The sequence below is a fragment of the Podarcis raffonei genome, chromosome 2 (assembly GCF_027172205.1).
Source record: "Podarcis raffonei isolate rPodRaf1 chromosome 2, rPodRaf1.pri, whole genome shotgun sequence".
In the NCBI taxonomy this organism is placed as follows: Eukaryota; Metazoa; Chordata; class Lepidosauria; order Squamata; family Lacertidae; genus Podarcis; species Podarcis raffonei.
The window spans coordinates 79,097,914-79,115,663 of NC_070603.1; the positions used below are offsets into that span (position 1 = coordinate 79,097,914).

The 17,750-nt window shown below is 40.6% G+C and overlaps 1 protein-coding gene across 11 annotated transcripts in view; it reads right to left on the minus strand.

The window, feature by feature from the left end:
- Window positions 1-17,750, minus strand: part of RAF1 (Raf-1 proto-oncogene, serine/threonine kinase) — a 72,968-nt gene that overhangs the window by 33,336 nt on the left and 21,882 nt on the right. For 5 of the 11 annotated variants that reach the window (XM_053377678.1, XM_053377684.1, XM_053377683.1 and 2 more), the window contains exon 1: window positions 10,882-10,990. The exons of 1 other annotated variant lie outside the window; for it this stretch is intronic. The gene's annotated coding sequence lies outside the window, so the exon portion shown is untranslated. Of the gene's footprint in view, window positions 1-6,507; window positions 6,682-10,881; window positions 10,991-17,750 lie in introns of those variants that run through there. 5 more of the 11 variants (XM_053377681.1, XM_053377679.1, XM_053377675.1 and 2 more) reach the window with 3 other exon arrangements.

Here is a 17,750-nt window from a genome sequence, read left to right on the forward strand (position 1 = left end):
TTACCGCGGCATTCCTGGTGAGAGACCAAATAAAGTATAAATCAATCTACTCTGTACTACCTCCAACTAATATGGTTCCAGAATGCCCCAGATTTCTCTTATATGTAAAACTGAGGAATAACCTAATCAGCAAAAACTCTTAAAAACAAGCACCACAAAATTCACTCTCTTCATTCTGGCAAATTTTAACACCGACTACATTGAACTTTTAGTTTATTAATCTACCAGTTCTATAGGCTATTCGTGCAAAACATATTCCTAGATTATTATATATATTTGATTATTCCAGTTGATTACTGCCTAGTTGCCATTTGTGTTCCACCGCTTTAGTCTTGGCATAATTCACACATAACTGTTTCTTATTGCATACTTCCCCAAATGATTTCAACAATATCCTCGTGCCAGTTAGGGTCTGGGATAACAGAACCACATTGTCTGTGAATAGCAATACATTTAGTTTCCATGTGCCAACAACTGCTAAAAAGTTTGATTTATCAGCTAGTTGATCAATGATGCCATTCACATATATGCTGAGCAAAAAGGGGGCTAGTAAACTGTTTTGTCTTACCCCTCTGGTTGAACCAATTTCCTCTGACAACTGGCATTCTCTGTCTACTCTAATATGAACTTTGGTGCCTGTGTAAAAGTTCTTAATTAGAATCAACAGGTGTCTTGTACATCCTAACTCTACATAGTTTTCTCCATAAACTCTATTTATTTATCCTGTCAAAGACTGAGATCAGGTCAACAAAAGCAGCATGTATATTTCCTAGGGCCACCTGCATCTCTCTCTCAAATGATTTAGAACAAAGTACTGATCTATGATTGATTTCCCATGCCAGAAGCCTGCTTATTCATCCCCAATATTATTATCTGCCCAATCTTCAGCCTTGTGCAATAGATAGTGTGTGTATAATTTGGAGGAAACATCCAAAAGGCTCACTGGATGGTAACTGACTGGGAGAAGTTTGCCCCCTTTCTTAAAACTTGGGACCACAATATTTTGTTTCCATTCCTTTGAGCAATCTACCAGTGCAGTTAACATATGTAAGGGGTTTTGCTAATACAAGGACCCACCAGTATGAATTATCCAGAAACATCTACGGCAAGAGCATACCTTCCCCAGAGGTTTTGTGTCTACACAGGTAAGATATTTATATTTTTTAAAATATATTTATAGAGCACTATTCTATAAAAAAATCAGAACATAAAACCATACAGTAGAAACATATTAAGAAGTTAAAAATAGACTAGTCAGAGACACCACACTAAGTTATGTCTACCCTTGACTAATAAAACTTGATATTTGGTAAGTACAGTCATACCTCAGAATAAATATGCTTCAGGATAAGTATTTTCGGGTTGCGCTCCACAGCGACCCGGAAGTAACGGAGCACATTACTTCCGGGTTTCACCGTTCACGCATGTGCAGACAGTCAAAATGACATCACGTACATGCGCAGAAGTGGCGAAACGCGACCCACGCAGATGCGTCTTACGTTCTGTTCAGGATGCGAACAGGGCTCCAGAACGGATCCCGTTCACATCCCGAGGTACCACTGTATACCACTTTTCAGCAACTAAATATTTAACATTTATTTTCAAGTAACGCTCTTGAAATCTTAACTATTTAAAACAACCAACATAGCCAGAAAGCTTTTGCTCTCTCATTCCTGACTCTTCTCCTTCTGCTTTGGTGATCACTTATAGCAGAGTAAAATTGTCTTCTATGAACACGGTCTTAACAGTGAGTCCATAAGAGACTGTGCAGGCCAATTCTGAATCCACACGTCCTTCCACAGTGGGGACATATTTTTCCGGGAGGGAGCTGATCACAGTGAGGGTTTGCCAAACATGCCTTCCTCTTAGCTCATTTCTTCCTGAGTTCGTGCTTCTTCAATGACACCTTTGGTAAAAGCTGTTCTCCAACTGGAGTGCTCACAGGTCGGTGTTTCCCAGCTATCAGTGCTTATGTTACTTTTTTCAAGATTTGCCTTGAGAGTGTCTTTAAACCTCTTTTGTTGTCCACCGGTATTTTGCTTTCCATTCCTGACTAGAGCAATGCCTGCACCCATTGTGGAAATATGTATTCTTACATCATGTCTAAAATAATCATATCAGACAGACCTTGGATAATTTCCTTGCATAATGCTGAGCTCAATATGCCAATAGACAGCGAAAGTTTAACATTAATATGTGAAGATATGGTAACCTAATGACTAACCAACCTCTCTGAAAGAAACATCAATATATTATGACTAATCAACCTCTCTGTTTCAGCAAGAGTAATTTCAACTTGGTTTTATTTTTGACATGCTTAACATAACACACACATTCCATTCAGAATACCAAGTAGCAAAATTTACAAAAGGATAAAATCATATTCTGCCCAATCTGGTTACACTACTTAATTCTTTCTACTCGGTACACACCTAAAAAGTTTGCCTAAAATAGCCTTTCAAATTATGCCCAGCAGCAGAAGACAGAATAACTCTGTCTTTTGCCCAGATTTCAAGGGACCCATAGCAGTATCAAGAGATGTACAGGGTGTTTTAAAATCCACTTTCTTTGTTCTTGACTCAACTTCGCATCATTCACAATACAGTCATACCTTATTTTGCAACCAGGGTCCATTCCGGAGCCACGGCCGCTAGCCAAAAAGGACGCAGGGCAAAGCGCCGCGTCTGCTTATGTGTGAAGGGCGATTTAGCACTTCTGCGCATGCACGAGTGGCAAACCCAGAAGTAACCCGTTCCGGTACTTCCAGGTTTACCACGGACATTCACCGGAATGGATGCTAGACAAGGCGGACATTCGCGGAGGTATTACTGTATCAGTAAAGAAAAATAATCCTTTTTTCATTTAGTTATTTACTGATTGATTGATTGATTGTTAAAAGTATACCTACTTTGGGTCCACCCTGTATAATGCATTTCCATTTCTCAGCACACTGGTACACACCTAGCCAATGAAGACTGTTTTTGGTGAGGCTTCCCAGGATTCAACCTTCTCTCTGAACATGCAAACTCCAGAGCAAACAGGTCAGATTGGAAGCTTATTTAGTATGTGTACTATACTCAAATACCATAAAAGTAGTTTTAGAAAACCAGCAAATTATTAATAAACAACTGCCTTTTGTTAATTTGATACCACTAGGGAATTTAGGAAAGCGGGTATGGGCTTTTTTTTCCAGAATGAGGGCTACATTCCCTTGAGAGCAACCTTCCAGGACATGCATGCCAGTAGTCGGTGGCCAGAGGTAAAAATGGATGGAACCAGAGGCAAAAGTGGGTGGGGCAACGGATGCACCTTGTGATTTTTACAGTAGGTTACACAAAAATCAAAGGTTCGAACATACCACCCCCTCCCCTTCTCCATCCAGGCAAGGAAGAGCACATTCCAGCCTGTTCAAGAAGGGTGTGACCTGGGGAAAGAGGTTGTTGCCAGGGGGAGTAGAGTCCCTAGGACCAGATAGAGGAACAGAGAGCCAAATTTGTGCCCCCAGGACTGAGGTCTCACACACAGGACTAAAAGTACCATAACACATCACAAGCCTAGCTCTATCTGCTGTACTATCCCATGTTGCTACATACCATGGGTGGAGCTTGCTGAAGAATGTGATTGTTGGTACTTGGAAATAAGAACATCAAAACAAGGTCAATAGGACAGGCAGAGCTACATGCAGTACAACCTCAAATATAAAGTCCCTAGTCCCTGTCCAGCCGTGCAACTAGTCTTCTTGCTACTTAGAAGAGGCACAATGTCTGGTGGTCATTTATTACTGCAACCAAAGCTTCTTTAATAAATTCAGTGAAGCCTCGTAAGTGGAAAAATCCATTGAGGAACCTGTGACATAAGCCAGCCATCAACACTTAAAAGCTTTTACTTAGCTGTTGGAACATCATATTTCCCACAATCCTCAGTTAGAGCAGGTCTTAATGAGCAAAAACATTCAGCATATGCTTATACTTTGTAGTTTTCTGGCTACCCCGGTCATATGGCAAAAGCCTATATGAACATATGGGAGACAGCATAGTGTGCAAATGTGCTCGTTTGTCTTTGAAGCTAGCTTCGGACCATTAGAGCTTCTAGAAAGACTACAAAACAGGTGTGTCTAATTCAAACAAATAAATGGTTCAACACAGATTAAAATAAAATACAGGAAAGATCTAAAGATAATGCTGGTATGTTCATTCTGTTTTTAAAGTCATTCCTTCTATTTAGTGTAAACCATAAATCAGATAAGATATGGGATCTGCTATGGATCCCAAATGCACCTGAGTCAAGTCAAGTCCAGAAATCAATTAGGTGTTTTAGAAGACATTCTGTAGCACTTGACTGAACTAAACTACTCATTCCTGCAGCAGCAGGAGCTACAGTATGTACAACATACATACTATATGAGCACGTGATCACAGGGCATCCTACACAGAAGATCCATGCAGCTGTTCTGTTTAAACATCAAAAGATACCACACTCTAGTAAAACCCACTGGATAAAGTGATCATGCCTAAAGCTAGTATGAAATCAAAATAATCTTTCAGTACCTACCAAAAGCTAAACTGAACAGTTTTCCATAATAAATGAACCAGTTCGTAATATCCCAAGCAGTGCCAGCAAATAAAAGTGTTCCTCCTTATTCCACAAAGTTTGTGCTAATTCACACAACACATTTCTCCAACAACACATTTCATCTTTGACACAAGTCCTAGGGATAAAAGTAACAAGTAAAACAGGAAATCAAACTGCTAAAATCTGTATGATGAATGCAGCATTTTTTCTAACAGCCGCAAATCACGTGAATTGCTGCGATCCATAAATATAATCAACCAACTTGTGAGTTGTCATCCATATTAGCAAGCGGAATGACTGGGACCACACACATGTATGAACACTAATGTGCACTGCACACATTCTAGGATACTGCTAGAAGGTCAACTTCTAATTAGCAAATATACATTCCAAGACACTCTTGGAAGGCACCAATGTAGGTCCCATAGTTGATTGCATCTACAAGGAAATGAATTGCATGGGGATATTAGATAACCACACTGCACAGCTAAGAAAAAGAAAATGAATTAAACTAATGACATATACAAGGAACTAGCTGGCACAAAAAGAAGCTAGCTAGTATTAAAGCGGCAAGAGACACGATTCAAGACAAGTCAATCCAGAAATAAATGCACATGCAAACACATTCCAAAATCAAGTCATACTTCAAAAGTCTATAATTAATTCAATATTTTCATCCAACAGAGCAGCCAATGTACACCTCCCTGCATGTCTGCCTAAATTCATTCACTGCCATATTATACTGAGATTGTAAACTAGCTAGGAGTGTAAGCCAGGAAGGCCACCCGCTCCACCTAAAGCTCACCTCAGTTATGATAGCCCTAGGGTGGCCTTGGTAGCCCACCTTCTCTTTTGTAAAAATTCTGAGATAATGTATGCAAAGTATCTTGTATATTAATAATAATCCAGAGTATACAAGTATTATAGCTTGGACAATGATTCTTTTAGTGTTTCAGTACAATGCTGTTAAAACAAAACAGACTTCAGGAAAGTTATTCAAAAATCAACAGGATTAACAGGTAAAAAGGAAACACATAAATTATGTCAGCAACACAACAAAATAAAAGAATCATTTATCACTTTACATTGCCCTATGCCATGTTTAGAGATATGAAAAGGTATTTGCTAGCCATATTCTTTTCCTCCTCAGTTTTTGTTGTTGTTGTTGTTCCAATGCAAATAAAACTTAGTTTCAGTTACTGTCCTTTAGCTCAAAATCACAAGGACAGATCTATTAGAATAGGTAAAAATAGCACTACTGAAGATGCCAAAGGAGAATCTTTCCACTATATGGCCACTGCTTAGACTGCAACATCAGCTGGCTTTCTTTTTATAACCCTTTGGCTACATATATATATGAACTGCAGCTAACACTGTAAATTTGTGAAGGTTGAGAAGGAAGACTCAACTCTGCATCGTCATTCAACTCTGCTCTTTATATTTTCCAAGATAAAATCCTATTTCAGGACCCATTTGTTTGTATGATCTCAGGAAATAAACATACATGTAAAAATATAAGACCCTGGTCATCCATATCTCTTGTCTGATTCAGGCATACAATAGCTAAAATTCACTTCTACAGTGCCACAAGTCCTTCCAAATATTGATCAGTGTAACACCACTTGTGATCCTCCGAATAAAATACAACTACAGATGCACAATAAACTTGGTGTTTCTCCTAGGATTTCAGTAACAAGGGAGCTGTCAGTCACCACAACTGGTGGGACCTATATATAGTTTGGTCTTTATTATTATTATTAAAGATTTTCTTGATTTACAAGTGTGCGCGCGCAATGTTCTCTCTCATATATTTTTTTCTATGTAACATTTTTACAAATCAGTTTCATTTGTTGAGACATTGGGAAGAAAAGGGGGAATGAAGTGGAGGGGTGGGGAAGATGGGTGGGGGTGGGGTGGGGTTTCTATTTTACTTACTATATGTAGGGTTTGGTGTCAGCGTTGCTTGTGCACGTTCTTTGCTGTTCACTTGTGTTCCTTTGGTGATGAGAGAGGTTGGGGTTGGCCTAGGGTGTGGTTGTTCATTTGTGGTTGGCTATGGTCCAACCAACAGTTTGGTGGAGTGGGGAGAGGAAACTATAACTTATTCTACTGCAAGACATCAGTATGGAAGACAGAAGTAAAGTAAAGAGCAAAGTTTCTCCAGTTCATGAGTTGAGCATCCTCTTCCTCACCTACAGCAAGTTTCCCAACAGTGTTTCCTAAGAATATGACTTTGGGGAAACTTTGAACCATCCCAAATACTCATTGTATAACCACTAGAAATCGAAATAGTACCAAATCACACAGAATACAGTACTGTATGTAACAGATTTCTCATGAGCTACTAAGTATATTTGAGGGAAGGGATATATATTCCTCAGTAAAAAGGTAAAGGGACCCCTGACCATTAGGTCCAGTCATAGCCAACTCTGGGGTTGCGGCGCTCATCTCGCTTTATTGGCCGAGGGAGCTTCCAGGTCATGCGGCCAGCAGGACTAAGCCGCTTCTGGCAAACCAGAGCAGCGCACAGAAACGCCGTTTACCTTCCCGCCGGAGCGGTACCTATTTATCTACTTGAACTGCTCCATAAATATGCCACGGCCATGTTTTCATAGTGGTGAAAACCAAAGCTATTGCAGCAGCTGAGAAATCAAATGCAGTATTTAGGATTGCTGGTACAAATGTGTGTCCACTTACTTGTATCCACAATTACCTAGGATAGATACATCTTATAGCCATGAAAAAACTGCTTCTCTGTTTTAGCAAAAAGCCCTATGATTTACAGTATGCTGTGGTTAAGCCAACAGTAGAAAGTACACTTTAAGATAAAGGCTTTGATACCATATCTATACCTCGTTAAGAAATTAGTTTGAGCATGTAAAGAGAACAATCTCCTTACCCTTTCCAAGCCAACTAACATTAAGAAACAAAAAGATGCAATTCTCCCTCTCCCTTCTTCCGTTTAGTTCTCCCTTCACCACATTCTTAGCATAAATGTCTACTATTCAGCTAAGCAAAGTCAAGACTAATTTCAAGATTTTAGCTCACTCTCTTCCCTTTGAAAAATTACAAAGTAAAATGCCACATTGAAGCCCTTGGGTCTAAAACCCTAAACCAGATTTAATTACTGTTAGTACCACACCCATCTAGTAACTCAGTGAACCAACCTCACTCAGTTCACAATCTAAAAATATACAAGATGTCCCAAATGTTCTAAAGTGATACTATGTGCAATGAATAGAACACATTGCTTATTGATATAGTTTTATTAGGATTTGCCAGATCTCAAGCAATTTTGGTTATACCACAACTGCACTGGAACACCAAGTTGGGCACTAAACAACAGTACTGCCATACACTTAAAATAATTCATGCAGCACTGAAATGCTGCGCACGCACACGCACACACACACACACACACACACAAACAGCATCATCTAACAAACTGACTCTATAGAGTAACCTAAAATGGAATATACAGTAACTGAAATGCCAACTATCCACAACCTTCGCAAGTTAAAACCAATCATATTTTATTTGATTTTGATCAAATTTATATTTCCTGCTCCATCTAAGGAACAGTCAAGGCTTTGCCTAAAAAAACCCAAAAACCGCCGCCGCTCCAAAAGTACAGCAGCAGAACACAGTGTTACTTATAGCTGCAAACAAATTTAGGGATCCATTTGTTATTGCACTTCTCAAAGGAGCAGTGAAATATATTTGCATTATAATCAAAAACTTCAAAGATAATTTTTGCAATAAACTTCCAGTGTTAGGTTGACAGCAACAATATTCTGCAATGAATATATCAGCTACTGTCAAAAGAGGTTATTAACCAATTCTCAATTCTGAAAGGCTATTCATCATATAACTTCTCATGCTTAAGGAGGTTTTGGAATAATGTAAAGTGGTTTTATTGCATTGTTCCAGTAAAATAATTTCGGCATGGTATACAAAGCATCTAGCAACATCATATGCCAGTTATTTAAACATTTTACATCTGTACAGCAGCAGCTTTGCAAACAAAATAGCAATGTACGAAAAATAAATTATTCAAGAAGCATAACCTACACCACTTGAAATTAAAATCTTAACTAAAAGTTAAATCTTAATTTTGGACCAGGATGACTAACCCATGGCCCTCCAGATGCTGCTGGATTACAACTCCAACCATCCCTGACCATTGGCCATGCTGGCTAGGTTGATAGGAGCTGAGTCAAACAACCTCTGGAGGATCACAGATTCCACACTCAATTTCAAAACAGAAGAATACATGATTAAGAGTGTAATTAATCCTAACTTTGTCTACTTAGCAGTCCTACTGAATTCAATGAAGCCTACCTCCAGGTAAGTGGAGACTAATTCATGCAACATTGGACTGTGCTGCACAGTTAAGGACACTACAGCATGTATCAGCTTCAGGCAGGCAAACCAATGGCCTAGCCTAGGACTATCTACTTTGGCATCACATCTAACAAGGTTTCTAGAAGAGATTTTTTTAAAGCCCTTCTATCCAAGATACTCTGACCAGCAATTCCAGATATTAGACTTGGTACTTTATATGCTTGTAAACTGCCTAGAATTCTATTTTGGCTATGTACAAAATAAACAAACACATACGGAAAACATTAGATAAGGTACCTTCTGAAAAGCTATGTTCTCTCTCAAAATAGATGCAACACATTACAAAATATTTGCTTACCTAGGATTGCACCCTTTGTGTGTTTTAAAACTGGAATTTTCCCAAGTCTACGCTATTCAAGTATTTAAAAGTCATTCTGACTTTTAGGTTACCATCCTATGGATATTTACTTGGAAAGTAAAGCCACTTAAATGAGTGGGACTTTCAAGTAAACATTGATGACTCAGCTAATACTCATTAGCAATAGTCTGTAATAGACTACAGAAATAGAAATCATGTACTTTCCCACTCCAAGCCAAAACAACCACCGCCAACAAAAGGAACTCAAGACAAGCCTGCTTATCACTGACTTGATTTGCATTACTTAACTATGTGAGATATACAAATCAATGCCAGTTCATGACAAAGAAAATCTAAGTAGGCTTGCAAAAAGACTCCTTGTCTCCTACCTCTACAAAGATAGCCAGAAGACTGGTGAAAGAAGTTCTCCCCAGGTGTTTTTTATGTCTTCACCTTCACTTACCTGCACAGACTTAAGCAATTAAGCTGTGATACAGCTGCTAAACTGCCTCCTCTTTTCCACCTTTCTTAAAGCAACCAAGAACATATCTGGATCACACACGGGGGAAATATGGGAATCCCCATTCAGCAACCTCTCCTCACTCCCCAGCGATGACCTCATTTCTTAAAGTTTCTAATCGCTCGTTTCAAATTATTTCCAATGCAATTCAGAGACTATCCAGGACGCAGAAGGCTCCGTCCAGACTCCAGAGGATGCTGCAGCTACGACGGAGGCAGGCAAACTCATTTCAAACCACACCGGCTCCGGATAACTAACCCACTGCATAACTTCAACTCATGGCAGAAAAAGACCAAGCGCTGGCTACTTTTGAATCGGCAGGCGTTTTAGTCACAACAGGAGCCCGAAGACCCAGCCTGAAAGCATCAACCCGGCAAAAGAAAAGCGCTGACTTGCGCAGCGACGGCAGCTGCATCCATTCCTACCCTTGTCAACGTCGTGAAGGAGCCGCTGCTGCATCACATTATTGGACGCCAGCAAGAGAGAAGCCTGCGCTGCTTGCCTCATTCCCCACACCCGTTCCCTGAAGGGGCAGGACAGCACGCTTTCCTCACCCGAACCAAAATAATAAAAAATAAAAAATACAAATGAGGAAGGAGAAAGCAAGCAAGAAACAAACAAACTCAAAGTGGGTAGGGCCCGACAGTCGGGTAGCGTCAAAAGCTGACTACGGAGGCAGTTTTAGCAGCTGCAAACTGAGCGCCCCGTCTAAATTGCCGGAGAAAAGCGACGCCACTGCGAGCAGCGAGGAATGGGGAGAAGCCCAGCGCCAAACCCGGGCGAGCGCACAGCATCCCCGTCTCAGTCTCGGGGCAGGCGGGACTCGCGGGAGGACGCAGCCGTCCAACCTGGGCGGCTCCGTCCGCACAGACGCCGAGCACAATTGAGGCTGCTGAAGCAGCTCCTTCGCGGCCGCCCCCTTCCCAGTGTCTCCGGGCTTTCCTAGCCCCCCGCTACACACTCACACACACACACGCCTCGACACGACACGACGGCGCCTTCCCCATCTCTTTGGACAACCTCAGCCCTTTCCCGGGGCTCCGGCTGCGACACTCCCGCCCTCCCAGCCGCGAAACCAGCCCGGTACCTGTCCGCCTCTCTCGGGTGCCGCCGCTGCTTGTGCCGCCGCCGCCACCTCCTCCAGCTCCGACGGCTCTTCCCTCACTCCCAGCCGCCCGCTCCGCTCCCCATCTAAAATGGCCGCCTTACTAACACCGAGACATTTATTCCAAAGCCATCCAAGCTCTCGGAGCTCGAGTCCTCGCGCCTGGAGCGCCGAGTCCTCGATGGCTGGAGCAGCCCTCTCTCCCGGCCCGGCCCCTTTTCCTCCTCCCTGGGATCGTCCGCCTGTCTCGCCGCCGCCATTTGAAACGCCTGCTTGCCCGGGTGGGGGAGGAGGCGTCGCAAATGCCCTTGTGAGGCAGGGGGTAGGGGGCTTCCCAGGCTGGGATAAGCACGGCGAGTACACGGTGCTCTCCCCAGCCCCCGGAGTTGGCTCCGTGGCATCTCCCCGGTCTTGTCTAGACTGGGATTAAGCTCTCCAGATGTCCCTTGTTTGCAGGGATTCCTCCTTCAGAGCATCCCATGGAGCATAAGAGAGCAGCGCTTGCTATCGCTCCTCTTTTCTAGTTGAATTCAGGGAACGTGCTGCCCGCTACCTCTGCATTATGTCTCCCCCTTATTATTATATCTGCTTAAAACTGGAAGATGTAAGGGAGCAGCGCAACAAAAATTGGCAAAGATCTGGAGTGGGTATAGATACAGAACTACTTCTTAAGGTTTTTAATCCGCAAAGTGGCCCATGCTGCGTTTGTCCTCCTGCGAACCCAATTCAGTAGCAAGATTCTGCTGATTCTCACCTTGACTAAAGAGGATAAGTGTGATCAGCCAGAAGGAGCTCTGGTTACAAAGTGTTTCCAGTCATGTAGAAGAGGCTATGGCTAATAGAGCTCTATTCACATCTCTTAGTGAAGGAGGTTTGGGTGTAAGACCACCGGCCACAATCCTGGTTATCCCCTTATTTGTACAGTTAATCCAGAACTGGCCTCGACAGTAACTTACGGACTCATTGTTAAAACCGTGTTTATGGAAGACAATCTTACTTGGCTACGAGTAATCACCAAAGAAGACAGTTAATATACGTCCTTGCAGAAATACAGGAGGACATTTTCAGATGTCATGAACATGATGTTGGCTAGACTGCCAGCTCCCATCATCCCTAAGCATTGGTCATGCTGATGGGAGTTGTAATTCAGCATCAGGAGAACTACAGTTTAGACATCCCTGCAGGGTTGCTAGTTGTATTGAAACAAATGCATGTAGGTTGGGCAAAGAGCCTACCACCAGAATGTCATGTCTCTCCCCTATGTTCAGAACATTTGTAAGGAGCTGGTTTGAAGGCAGTGATGGGCTAAGGTGACTTCTTCAGTGTCATACAACAGACTGTGAGAGAAATAGGGTCTCAACCTGAACTTTCCAGAGACAAATTATACACTATTCCACTCTTCCTCCTGGACTACCCCTGCAACTGCAAAGCATACAAAAATAGCTTAACACAGGTTCATTACTCTATAATGGCTTTAGGCTTCAACCATCTTGTACTTGCCAGGCTGCACATAAACACAGTATCATATACCTGTAGTCTGCCTATTGTCTGGCTCCATGTGCACAATCAAGGATGTCAGTTTAGAACACCACATTCCATTGTTAAATGTGCATTAAGCCCTTTTCTTTAACGTATCCATCCTAATTGTTAACTTTGGAGGTAAATAATCCACATCAGATTAATTTGAATAAGCACATAGAATGTTTAAAAGTGTGATAAAATGTTAGATTTTTCACCTTCTAAATGCAGGTTTATGAGAAAATATCTGAATAGCATGCTTTTTTAAAAGTATTTTTTTAAAAGAAAAAACATTCAAATCAATCTTTTAGCAGGTACAACTTTTTACTGCAGCCATGGCAGTCCACAATAATACATAATTAAAGCAAGACCAAGGGTAGTAATCAACTAGGCTTTACTTAGAGTAGACCCACTGAAATTAATGAGCATGACTAAAATAGGTCCACTAATTTCAACAGATCTACTCTGAGTAAAACTTAGTTGACTACCACTGCAACAGAATAAAATAACACATCAAAAGCTAACAATAAAATATCTGTGTCCTAGCAACTAACAGCAATGATTTATGCACACTAAATTATACTTTTCTAATTGCTAGACGCCTGGTAGAATAAGAAAATATTCACTCTCTGAATCAATACAAGAACAAAACTAGACAGGTATTCCTGCAGAGCAGGCGTGGGGAACTTTTTTCAAGGGCAGGAGGGGAAAGTGCAGAGAATGAAAAAGCCTGAGGAAATGTAAGTTTCTTCACCTGGTGCCAAAATGATATCCAAGTAGGCTCTAGATGAACCTCCCTGGGAGAATGAATCATGCTCAAAAGTACCACTACCACACCATGTGGTCCCTTTTCCTTGTAGCCACTTAGCACACTTAGAAACCCTGATATTCTTCTGAATATAGAGTGATTAAGACATTTTCTAAATAGGTAAATACATTTGAACTTGTTTAGAAGCAGATGCTTGGACCAGAGCTATGCAATTTTCCCCCTTCATAGCTGGGGCAAGGCCTTTTCCAGATCTTCCTTGTGTTGTATATTTTATCAAGCAACTAGTTAACCCAAGTAAACCTACATCTTGGGAAAAAACAGAGAGCTCAAGCATGTCCAAAATCTTGTAGAACTACAGTTTTGCATGTAGGGTGCATTTTGCATCTTTAATTGGCCACTCAACATGACTGCAGTTGGAGCCAGGTTATATATATATATATATATATATATATATATATATTATTAAGGATTTTCTTGTTTTACAGAAGTGTAGTGCCTCGTATTTTTTCTTCTTCTTCCATGTAACATTTTTACAAATCCGTTTCATTTGTTGAGGCATTAGGGGGAGAAGAAAAAAGAAAGGGGGGGTGGAGAGAGGGAAGATGGATGCGGGTGGGGTCGGGTGGCGGTGTTTCTATTATGTTTAATGTATGTAGAGTTTGGTGTCAGCGTTGCTTGTGTTGTTCACTTGTGTTCCTTTGGTGGTGAGAGAGGTTGGGGTTGGCCTAGGGTGTGATTGTTTGCTTGTGATTGGCTGTGGTGATCTTTGTTTTCGTGTGTGAGTGAGGTGTGTGTGTGTTTTGGATCAGGTTAGCCATATTGATTTGTATGCTGTTGGTGGATTATTGTCATTGTCCTGTTGGGTTGTGTATGTGATAAAGGGGAGCCATACCGGGGTGAAGGCGGGAGCCAGGTTATTTGAAGGATTATAGTACTTACATCCATATGAACTAGGCCAGGTTGCAAGTTTGTTATCAGAGGCCTCATTTTTTGGACCATCAATAAAATCAGATAGATTGGTGGGTGCAAGAGACATGGCCTTTTCAGTGGTGGTCCTGGCTTTGAAAGCCCATTTGTTTCAAATATGCGTTATCTAGTATGTGGGCTGGCATTGAATTATTATTGGTTATTTTTAGTAGCCTTAAATTGTGTTCTTTAATTAATTTTAGGGATTACTAGGCTGGAATTCTTTGAAATTTTATCAATTGCTGATTTAAGTTCTAGTCTTGAAAATATTGTTGTAAATTTCTTTTTATGTTGTAAACTGCCACAGGTTGTGTGTATGATTTTAGATGATATAATAATGTCTCCAGTTATTTTATTCTCTGTCTTCCATTGTAAAGGGCTTTGGCTATATACAATGAAAATTGATACTAATTAGGAGATAGGCAAAAATCAAACGTTGGACAATTTTAGAGTAGAAAGAGTATAATGAGTAGATCAGGAATATACTAGCCAGTTGGTAAGAAATAAAAACAAGATTCCAAAGATATGCTTGATAACTGTAAATTGTAAACTATCCTCACTAAAATATATACACATTTGATAATAATATTGAATCATTCCTACTTTGATGCTTCAACAAATAGAATGTTTCATTAATGTTTAATTAACACACAGGGGATGAGATATTGCACAATCTTCCATTTTCACTAAGACAGGAATGAATAACTTGTGGTCCTCTGGATGTTGTTGGAATCTAGTTCCCATCAGTCCCAGCCAGCATAGTCAATGATGAGCGACGATGGAAGCTGTAGTCCAGTAACAATTGGAGGGTCACAATCCATCCCATCTCATTCTTAGGTTAAGTGTAGGCAATACAGTTTCTGGATTTACAATGATGTCATCTAGGATTGCTGATGGATGGTTACGTTTTGACTCTCACTGTACCTTATGTAACTTCAGAAGTTGATGGAAGGCAATGAAATATGTTGGGGACAGCATAAAATGTGGCTGGTAGCCTGTGCCATAAGTAAATATAGCTATGCTTTCTCCAATACTATTTATCCCTAGTAAAGTACAGGACTCTTAAGCTTCCCAATATACTAAATTGCAGATGGTGTGGAAACTCTTATTGCTGTGGAGTAAATAAATTATTGCTCTTCCTTCTTTTGTTCTCTGACAGCACATGCTTGCAAGGAGATGCAGGAAAGCCTTTTATTTTCTAGGCCCTGGATATGGCTTAGGAATGGACAAATCACTGTAACCTACCCTCCTGGAATAGATTCTGTGACTTTGGATGCCAACTGAGCAGAATAGAAGCCTACCTTGGCTCACTCTCTTCCCAAATTCAAAACTACTTCCATTTCACACACACAAAACTGCCCCTATAGAACAGTAGTCTCAAAATTCACCTGTAGAAGTAAGTTGCTCACTCTAGCAAAACAACTAGCTCTTAGCTCCCACTGAGGAAATGGTCAATCATCCCGAACAATTAGCAATCAATCAATTTAACAAAGGATGGTTTCCCAGCAGCTGTAACTCCTTATTTAGAACTGGGAAATAAACCTGAGCTCTTTGAAAAAAATGGGGGGGGGGAGGAGGAATCCCAAAAAATGCAAATGGATTGATAAACGTTAATAATCTATATCATAGGGTTATTTTGAGGATAGCTATAGCAAGAATTGCAAGCTACATTGTAAACAACATTACTGTATATATATAGAGAGAGAGAAAGAGAGTGCTATTCTCTCAAAAAAGAATTATAACTGCACTGTTAAATATTTACTTATCTCATAACCACCAAGTTTAATGAACTATACATTTACAGCCCAATCATATCTGTGTTTGCATGGAAATAGGTCCCATTATGTTCAATGGGGCTTGTTCCCAAGGAAGTGGGTTCAGGATTGCAGGCTAGGGCTGCAGTCCTATGCAAACTCCCATAGCAAATAGTTCCATTGAATCTACTTACTTCTGAGTAAACATCTTTAGGTTCAAGTTACACCTCAGTTAAAATATGTCATGTTTGCACTAGCACATGATATGTGCAGTATCTTCAATGCCTATTATATTTAACAAAACAAAGAATTCTAATGTACCAGCAAACCTTTGGGTCTTGAATCCGACTGCCTTTGTAGCATTTTGCCCACACCTCTCTAGAGGCATTACAATTAACTGCTCTGGTATCAGGCAGCACAGTTTACATTTTGACAAATCTGAAGCAACTGTGGCAAACAATGCCGACCGAAGATCATGTGAATTCCATGCAAGTTTTTATCACTATCAAAACTGTTATTTCAGTCGTTGCCTAATGAAGGCCTCCCAAATTGTGCAACAGTTCTCATGGAGCTGAGCCAGACTGTTCCATGCAGCTCCAGCCTGCCACATCAGCTCATCTCTCCATCTGGCCCACAGCCATCTTCCTGCTTTGCTTGCAGCTCTCTCAGACCTTCAGTCCTCAGTATTGACTCTTCTGTTTAAATACAAAGTTTGCCTGCTCCACAGTCTAGTTTAGTTACTATGTCTTTTCTTTTGCCCTGGGCATATCTATCTAGAACTAATTTTGTTCTCCAGAACATTAAAAAAAAAAAACACCCAAAGGGTTAGTTTTGCATTATCCATACTGTATATGTCACGGCTCCTGTGGGACTGGAATGGTACCAGAGATTGCGGAAAAAGCATTATAATCCCCCCCAAAAAAAAAATTTCCCTTGCTGGAAAAAAAAAATCACCACTTTGTCTCATGCAATGTTTGTGTAACTGAATTCTTCCAGGAAGGCTGGGCCGTTTATAATCCTATTAACTGCTGCCATGTTCTGTTTCCCTTTGTTCTTAAAAGCATATAACACAAGATGGGTTACCATAAGCTAGAACGTTTTTCTTTGATATTTGATTAAGATCACTAAGCTTTTACTTTCATTTCTCCTCTTAAGCCAACGATATCATGTGTTTTTAAAACCCACGTCCAGTGTTTGTTTACCTTACCCAATGTGATTGTCACATTCACTCCATGCTCATCTCAACAAAATGGTGGACTGTAGTTTTTCTTACATTGGTACACTGTATAAAAAAATGCTTTGTGTGACTACAAAGAAGAGTTTTGTAGCACCTTAGACTAATATATGATGTTTTGTTGTTTCTTTTGCTGCCTGCAACAGGCTAACACGCAACTACCTTTTTGGATATCTTTCATGAAGCAGTCCTAAAAGAGACTGTGTGGTTGCAGATTTTGCTCAAAACTGGTTGGGATTTGAGGATATTATGTGACAACCTTATGTTGCTGTGGATCTCACAGTGTTTGTGTGTTCCAATGTTACATCCTGGCAATACATTATCTACTTGTATATTTCTACCCAACTGTTATAAGGCCATCAGTTTCCAATGTGTTTGCCAAAAAAGTTTTCCCTGAAATCCCTGCTTATCAGAGAATTAGTCTGCAAATTATGCTAAACTATGGCTTTTTAAACTACATAGTTTAAACCATAGTTTATTTGACTGTCCAAATCCCAGCAGTTTAACTATGGTTATCATACTGTGAAGAAACCATGCTCTCAAGCTATGGTTTGTTATTTGCTTATGAACCATGGTTTGTTTTAACAATGGCTTGGTGTTTTGTGAGAAC